The sequence below is a fragment of the Trachymyrmex cornetzi genome, unplaced genomic scaffold (genome assembly GCF_001594075.2).
Source record: "Trachymyrmex cornetzi isolate Tcor2-1 unplaced genomic scaffold, Tcor1.1 scaffold28, whole genome shotgun sequence".
In the NCBI taxonomy this organism is placed as follows: Eukaryota; Metazoa; Arthropoda; class Insecta; order Hymenoptera; family Formicidae; genus Trachymyrmex; species Trachymyrmex cornetzi.
In genome coordinates this window covers 41,810-51,033 of record NW_017297482.1, presented here as the reverse complement: position 1 = coordinate 51,033, position 9,224 = coordinate 41,810, and positions in this window count along the sequence as shown.

Genomic DNA, 9,224 nt, shown 5'->3' with positions numbered 1-9,224 from the left:
AGTTAATTTATTTTTTACAAATACTATCGGATTCCTCGGAAAATTTACTAAAAAATGTGAAAATTTCAGAATGGCGTTTTTAAAACTCGCCTGGGAATTAATTAAATAGTCCGGCAACTCGAGGACGCGCGCGCGGCGAGCGGGCGCTAACTTTCTCGTTCCGAGCGGCGCTTGCGATATCTGCATGTCTCGTACGATATTTTCAACTTTTCAGTTTAAAAGAACAATTATATCTACATTTAGTGCAATGAAACATCCATTTTTGATATGGTACAAGAAAATGTATGTAAATCTGTAAATCAATGATGAAACGAAAGTGTGTACAACATTTTTATTACAATGATATATTTTCAATTATTGAAACATTTAGGTTTCGAAGGTTTCGAATTAAATATACAAAATTATATTTAATGTTTCTTTTAATTTGTTATTGAAATTTAATTTCGAAATTGTAACGTATCAAAAAATAATATTTATGCATTCTGTGTAGTATACTACACAGAATGCATAAATATTATTTTTTACAATTTCGAAATTGAATTTCAATTAGGGGTTAGGAGCGCCCCGACGATACTCTCCATAGAGAGGTCGTCGCCAATTTCCGCGCGCAGAGTGGTCTTCTCTACCGACCATGCCGGGCAATGCACGAGCGTGTGCTCGGAATTGTCCCGGCTGGCACCGCAGTGCCAGCACCCCTCCGTTGCCTCCCTACCGATGCGACGCAGATAGCGGCCAAAACAACCGTGGCCGGTCAGAATCTGCGTCGCCCGATAGGAGAGGCCCACCCCCGCCGATACCCACTCCCTCAGGAGCGGTGAGATGGCGCGAACGACGGGGTGCACGCCCCGACCGTGGGAGTCGAGCCAGTGCTCCCAGCGCAGCATCAGTTCCCTCCAATTCCTCTCCCTGATCCCCATGATCAGGTCGGGAGTGACGGCGCTCAATCCTCGGCTCGTTTTGATCCGCGTGACGACGGTGTACGTCTCGGCGCGCGCCTCCGCCTGCAGGAGCAGCGGAGGGGTACCCGCGAGGGTCGTCGCGACGACATGGGAGACGGTTTTATAGGCCCTCACAGTTCTCCCAGCCGTTCTTCTTTGCGCTCGGGGAAGAGCGCTCTGGATGCGACGATTCTTCGCTGCCTCCTCGGCCCAGACGGGGGCGCCGTACAGGGCGATCGACGCCACGACGCCCGCGTACAAACGACGGGCCCTCCCGCCAGGCCCCCCCAAGTTAGGGAGAAGCCTGGCCAGGGCGAGAGCGGCTCGGCCGGACTTCTCGGCCACCTCCCGGAAGTGATCCTCGAAGGAGAGGCGTCTGTCGAGTCGAAGTCCAAGATATCGCATACTGGGGCCGAGCCGCACCTCGACCCCATCGACCCTTACCGCGAGGCCGGGGAACCTCCCCCTACGGTGGTACCCGACGGCCTCGGTCTTCTCCGCGGCGACTCGGAGGCCGAGGTCACGGATTGTCCCGATCACCGAGCGGAGGGCGTCGTCCGCCAGCAGCCGCGTCTCCTCCCAGTTCCCCCCGGCTGCCAGGACGATGGTGTCGTCTGCGTAGCAGACCACCGAGCAACCGGGGGGCAGGTCAGTCCCGGATAGGATTAGGTCGAAACCCAGGTCCCACAGGAGCGGGGCCAAAATGGACCCCTGTGGAACCCCTCGCTCCACTGTCCTCTTTTGCCGCGTCCCGTCCTCCACCCTGAAGACGAGACGGCGGCATCGCCCAAGATACGATCGCAGTATTCTGCGCAAGTAAAGCGGTACGCGATGCCGCGCGAGCGCGCGACCAATCGCGCTCCAGGGGAGGGAGTTGAAGGCGTTCCTTATGTTCAAGGAGACGCCGACAACTACCTCTCCCCTCTCCCAGGCCTCCTTAATGGAGGTCATGACGCAAAGTGTGGCGTCGATGGTGCTCCTGCCCCACCGGAATCCAAACTGCATCTCGTGCAGGTCCGGTCCCCGGCGTTCTAAGTGCGCGACGACGCGCCCGAGGATAACCCTTTCAAGGAGCTTCGCCTCCTCGTCCAGGAGACATATGGGTCTGTACCCCGAGGCCGCGTCTGCCGGCTTGCCCGGCTTTCGCAGGAGCACCAGTTTCGCCTCCTGCCAAACTCGCGGGAATCGGCCCCTCCTCAGGCACTCGGACGCGAGCGTTCGAAAGCGCCCGCCCAAGATCCGAGTGGCCGATCCCCACACCCTCGCGGGCACGCTGCTTAGTCCTGGGGACGCATTGCGCTCCAGCATTTTCTTTCGCGCAAGTGCCAGCTCCTCTTCGGAGACCCTCAGGTCCTCGTTCCAAGCGCCCCAGCCGGCCCGCGGGAGGGGGGCTCCACCCATTGCTGTCCCCCGGCGTCGGTGGGAAACAGCCCGTCGAGTACGCCCTCCAGGACCGGCGGCTCCAGCGCCTCCGTGTACGGGGCTGACCAGTGCCGGAGCTTGTTTCGCACCGTGAGGTACGGTTTGCCCCAGGGGTCCTCATCGAGGGACCCGACAAATTCCTCCCACGCTTTCGTTTTCGCCTTGGAGATGGCAGTTCTAAGGCTCTTTTTTGCCATCCTAAGCGAGCTGGCCCTGCGCTCTGTCTCTTCGGCGTTCGTGCCTCTGCGACTGGCTCTCTTTAACGCCCTGCGGGTAGCGAGTACCTTTCGCCTCAGCTCGGCCAACTTCTCGCTCCACCAAGGCATGGCCCGGCGGGGCTGCGGCCTCGTCCGCGGCATAGCCGCGTCGCACGCTCGGCGAACCATAGCCCTCATTCGGCCGGTCTCCGCCTCCAGGTCCCAGACGGAGGGCTCCCCGACCGGTACCATGCCCCCGGCAATCAGCGAGGCCTCCAGGAGGTCGCCATTCAAGGCCCCGAGCTTCCATCTCTTCTCTCGCGCTGAGCCACGCTCGCGACGCTGCGTCGCGGTCTCAGCCAGTGTGATATGCACGTAGTTGTGGTCTGACAGGGTGACCAACGCGAGAACCGCGTAATCTCGCGCCCTGGCCGCCACCACAGGACTGCCAAACAGCAGGTCAACGATTGAGGTCCCCTGTGGTCTCACGCATGTGGGACGTGTGCCTGTATTTAAGCACAGCAGCCCCATTTTGTCTGCCCACCGCGTGAGGATCCTGCCCCTAACATCGGTGGCAGGAGAGCCCCAAAGCTCCGCGTGGGCGTTAAAATCTCCGCCAAGTAGAACTGATTTCCCACCAGCCCTGGCGACGCACTCCTCCACGGCGGTGAGGACGTCCTCGAACGCGGATCTGGTGGCCGCCGGCGAAACGTACACGCCGATGACAACGACGTCCCCCCATTTGGCGGCGGCGTATGCCTCCCCCGTCTCTTGCCATCGCGGGGAGGGGGCGGGCACTCCTCTACGCGAGGGCGGCGGTGCCATTTCGGCTGACCGCCCAGTTGGGATGGTCGTCCGGAACCCAATACGGCTCCGTAATAACGGCCATCCCACAGTCCCCCTCCGCCAGGGTTTGATTCAGGAGATCCTGAGCCCTGGCGGAGTGATTAATGTTGGCTAAAAGTAGCCGACTGAGATCAGTCCTGAGACCAGGCATTTGGTTGGTCTGATCGTTGTCCATCCCATGGATCCCCCGATGGACCCGGTTTATCCGTCGCGGTCTCCGGGGGTACGATATCGTCGCGAGCCTCGGGGTGCTTGTCTGGAACGAGAATCTCGTTCAGAGTGACTTTCCTCCCCTCTGCTGCCGTTGGCAGCACGCCAGTTACTGAAGGTGCCCGGACTCCAGGCATCCGGCTTTTGCTCCTGGGCGGAAGCGGCGCCTCCTTGGGGACCTCGATCTCCATTGCTTCAGGTTGCGCCGCCTCTACCTCTATTCCACTGACCTCGCCGGCGTTCTCTCTCTCGCGTGTGCGCTCCTCGCGTTTATCTTTAACGCGTAGTCGCGCTGTCCCCCTTGTCCGCGGTAGGCGGGGCGGATTGCAGGCCTTGCCGCCGAAACGGTGGCCAGCCGGCACGCCCCTCTCCGCGCAGAACTCACAGCGGGCCGCGCCGCCGCAGGTGCTCGCGGTATGGCCAGGCTCACCGCACCGGTAACAGAGCCCGCGCCGGTCTGTGGTGCTTTTACATTCCGCGATCACATGGCCCTTCTCCCAGCATCGGTGGCATTGCAAGCCCCTGTCCGCCAGGAGTTCCGCGCGAACGCTGGTCCACCCGATTTTTATTCTGGGTTTCCCAGTCACCTTGATCGCCGCTTTTAGCGGGCACCGGAGCCACACCGCCTTGAGCCCGCCCGGCGCGTTCGTAGGTCTGCCCAGTGTGATGGAGGCCGGGCTGCACTCCCCCAGGCGACCGTCCTTAAAACATCCTCCCGCGTGATCGACTCGTCAAGATCCCGAATCCGGACCTCACCCGTTTTTTCCGGGCGCGTGATCGACATGTCTGCGTTGCTAGCCGTTAGCGCGCTCATTTGTTGCGCCAACTTGTCCGCTCTTTGGGCTCCCAAATCGCCTCCGGCGATCTCCAAGAGAAATGCCTCGGAGCGTGCTCGTCGTGATCGCAAATCCTTTATGCCGATGTCTTCTAGGCTGATTTGGTCTCTCGCCATCTGCATTACACCGGCATAAGTCGCGTCCCCCGTGCAGCGTATGGATACTACTGCCGTCCTTGGGGGGCGTCTAGCTCTTTTGGTTGTTGCGACCGTCACCTGTTTCGCCGTGGCCGCAGCGGCTCTTCGTGTATCGAGGGCCGCTTTCTTCTTCTCTTTGCGTCCGACCACGCGGGACCAAAGCTCCTCACGTATGGTCGGCCGATCGGAGCTCGGTCTCGTCCCCGGGACATCTCTGCTGGGCCCAGCTTGTGGTTCCGTACTCTCTATTCGTGCCGCCGTTTGTGCGACCTTTCTCTTTTTAGCGGGAGGTCTCATCCCTTTTTTGCCATTTACGGGGGAGCGAACCTCGTGGGGGACAGGAGCGTTCGCTCCCGCCCCCAAGGAGGGGGCTCCCATCTTTCCCACGCCTCCCGGACGAACCCCGTGAGCATCGCGGGTGCCCAAGGAGGGGGTCCTGCTCCCTGCGCCCCCAGGACGAACCTCGTGGGTGCCCCGCGCTCCCAGAGAGAGGGTCCCAAGGACCCTGTTTAACTCCTGAGCCACGATCTCACGTATCGTCTCCGCGTATGCATGCGGCGATGAGGGGTCGGTTGCCGGGCTCCTTCCGTCTCCCACCAACTCCTTGTCCTGTCTTCTTATTGCCCCTCCAGTAGAGGCTGTCCCTTCCCTTCTGTTTCGAGCCATATCGTTTCTGCGGTCTCGTGGTCGCTTTTGGAGGGTGATCTTCTCACCCTCCGTCAGGACTCTGTCCTCTAGGATCTTAACTTTCCCCTGTATGGCTGGCCTGATAGCCGGGGGCCACTCCTTGACCGGAGGGAGGTGTACCGCTCTCTCCCTCTCGGATTCATCTTCATCGGCGTCCCTTTGGCGACAGCCAAAGACATTCCGAGGTCGTTTTGTTTCCGTTTCCCTTCCTTCTTTTCTCTTGAGCGCATGTCCTCATACTCTTCCTTCTCTGTGCTCGTTCTGATTGTACCTTTTTACTCCGCAAGGCCTGTAACTCGGAGAGATATCCCTCCGCCCTTTCGTTGGCCTTGCGCAGTTTGGCCTGATCTATTTCTCTCTCAGTCTCGAGTTTCTTTTTGACCTCATCGAGCTCCTTTCTAAGGGCGCAGATCTCTTCCGAGATCGCGTTGTTCCTCATACGTTCCACTCTGTCGTTTATCACTAGGTGGCATGCGAGAGTGGTGGCCGCGGCTATCTTGAGCGACTTTTGATACGTGCCCTTTAAATTCGACGACGTTTTTGCAATTCTCATTATTTCATTTTGCCATTTTTCCACTTCCTTGGTGATTTCGCCGTCAGATTTGCCCTCCATCTTCTCTTTAAATTCGTCGATGTTTAGCTTGGAGCTTTTAAAGAGCTCTTCCGTGTCCATGTTCCTCGTGAGTTCCTCTCTTTGCAGTTGGAGGGCTTTTTCCTTCTGCTCGTTCTCTTTCCTTTTGGCCTCCGCTCGCGCTATATATAGCCCGGTAGTCGGGGTAGCCTGCCTCTCTTTCTTACGGTTTTTTCTTCCTCATCCGAGGGTACGACTCGTGTCGCGTCTCGCGTGGCAGTGGGTATATACTCCACGTCGCTGTCCGGATTCCTCTTTTCTTTTGGATTCTTAGCGCGGGTTTTGCTCTTCGATTCCGCGCTGGCGCGCGTTCTGGGAGGTAAGCCGGGCGCTTGTTCCTCGTCCAATAGGTGGGCCACACCGATCTTTCCTGAGAGGCCCCGTGATCCCCTCGACGAAATGGATTCGCCGTCTTCTTCGAGGGACATATTACCGCTAGTTCCCTGCGCCTCTTTATCAGGGCCGCTGCCTTCCCTGTGTTTCTTATCCACGTTGTCGTCTCCGGAGTTCTTTTGTGTTTGCCTCCTTTTACGCGAGGGACCGGGGATATCCTTAAAGGACTTGGGGCAGGGTCTATTAGCACCCTTTTTTGCCTCGGGCTCGCTTGACTCCGAATTGGGGGAGGAACTGGTACTTTTCGCGCCTCCCGTGAGGCGTATGACGTCCGGCCTTTCCTCTTCGTTCGGCGCGTCTGCCGATCGAGGGTATTCCTCTTCTGCGTCAAAGTATAGACGCATAGTCTCTGTGGCTGGGAGAAAGTCAAGCCCTGACTTATTATCCTCCTCGAAGCCACTCCATCCGAGATCGGACTCGTAATACTCGTCCTCCTCAACGACGAAGTCCGGATCGTCCCCGGTCCTCTCTTCGATGGTCGCGGGCCGATCTCCCTCGACCTCCGCTCTCCCCTCTGAGTGGGAAGAGTCCTCCCTGAAGAAACTACTATCTTCTTCCTCCTTCCTCCTCGTTATGTTGTTATTATTATTGTCAGAATTCATTTCGTTTTTCCCCCAACCCCGCAGCGGCTCTGTCAGCCAGGGTGTACCCTCACCCCTCCCCAGGAAAATCCCAGGGAGGGGGCCCCGAGTTCCCCCGGGGGGCCGACATATGGCTCGGGTCCCCGGAGTATGACATCGGGGACACTGGCCTCCAGTCCCTTACTCCCCACGGAAGGATGTGGTGCAATTCCAACCGTGGGTTTCGGGGGTCTCCCGCCTCCGATTTCGGGAGCACCGCTGCGGGTGGCGCCACCCATGGGGGGGGGGCCCCACGGACGGATCGGGTCACGGAGACGACGCCCCCTCCGGACCCTAACCGCCGCGGCGACCAGCATGCGCCGTTAACGCCGCCCGGTGCCTTCGCTTTGGAAGGGGCGCCGTCGCGCCGGCACCGGGCCACTACGTTCGCCCCCGGCCCTGACCTCGGAATACGTCCGAGCGGCCGCGCGGCCCCCCTCCGGAAGAGACGGGCGGCCCCGTCCGGGAAACGTCCCGGCGGCCCGCCCAGCCTTCCCTACGGAGGGCTGTCCCGAAGGTCAGCCTGTCGCACCTCGTCAGGGACGCCGCACCGTGCAATGGCCCGAAGGCCTGGTCGGCACCCTGGCGTGGGGTCCCTGGAGTTGCCCCCCAGGGACCCCCCTTCCGTGGCATGCGGCCGCCCAAGGCCGGGAGCACCCGGACGATGGGCAGCCGCGCCTGCGGGAAGCACCCGCGTCGACCCTTGCGCCGGCAGGGCCCCCGAGGGAACCACCCCACTCCCCCCGAAGAGGGAGGGGGAGGGCCCCACGAGGGAAACCTACCGGCAGTGGGGGGCGAAACCCCACATCACGTCTCGGGCAGAGAGTAAACCTCCTCCTAACGGCGCCGAGCCACCGGGCGATTGAAGTCAGGGCCGCCAACCCCTACCGGCACAATGGGGAACCGTTCCTGAACGGAACTAGGGGCCCCTCCGAAGAGGAGACCCCCTTAGGGTGCCGGACCCGGTGTACAGAGTCCTATTTAACGGAGGACTCCGTACGGGGCACGTTAGACCCTCAAGGTTTCCCCTGGGGGAACCCCCTCGCCACGGCAAGGCCGTGCCCCATGAGGGGGTCCACCCCCAACCCTTGAAAACCACCCCCAAGCAATCCCGAGTTAGCACAACACCTCTAAATTGTAAATTATTGATATATTTCGATTGATTTTGCGTCTCCGATTTTGTTGCTCACGATTTGCGATGAATACGATTTTGTTGCTCCACCCCCGACCCTTGAAAACCACCCCAAGCCACCCCGAGTTAGCACAATACCTCTAAATTTTAAATTATTGAGATATTTCGATTGATTTCGCGTTTCCGATTTTGTTGCTCACGATTTGCGATGAGTCCGATTTTGTTGCTCCACCCCCGACCCTTGAAAACCACCCCAAGCCACCCCGAGTTAGCACAACACCTCTAAATTGCAAATTATTGAGATATTTCGATTGATTTCGCGTCTCCGATTTTGTTGCTCACGATTTGCGATGAATTCCATTTTGTTGCTCTATCCCCGACCCTCGAAAACCACCCTTAGCCATTCCGCATTAGCACAACACCTATAAACCGAAAATTTTTGAGATATCTCGATTGATTTCGCGTCTCCGATTTTGTTGCTCGCGATTTGCGACGAATCCAATTTTGTTGCTTCACCCCCTATCCTTGAAAACTACCTCAAGCCACCCCGAGTTAGCACAAAACCCCTAAACTGTAAATTATTGATATTTCTCGATTGATTTCGCGTCTACACTGAAAAAAAATTTTATTGAAAAACGCGAAATTTGTTTCATATAATCAAATTATTTAGTCCAATACGTGCAACTAAATATGTATAATACATAACAAAATAATTTGTTACTATTATAAACAAATCATACTTTAAACCAACAAAATTGAGAGTTTATTAAAAACATACACAGATACTTTAACGCAATATTTTTTTGATATGCGAACATGTTCGTGTTGAATATAAATAAGTTTCTTTGTCTTAGATAAATGTTTATTCCAAACAATACAATCATTTTGCATTCAAACGAAAACTTACTTGAAACAGCAATATATATAGTTTGATAAATGAATATTTAATTTTATTAATTAGAATACAGTTAAAATTAATATTCACGAAAATATAAAGCAACCAATATTTTGTTTCTGGAACTAAATATATGAAGTCTGTATCGAAAGATAAAGTCGAAATATGTGTTTAATACAAATAAAAGCTTTGTTGAATGATTTCAATGTACGTGTATTTATTGATAAAATCTAACAGACAATTTAGATAATTGATGCATTCACACATTTTGTCACTTTGA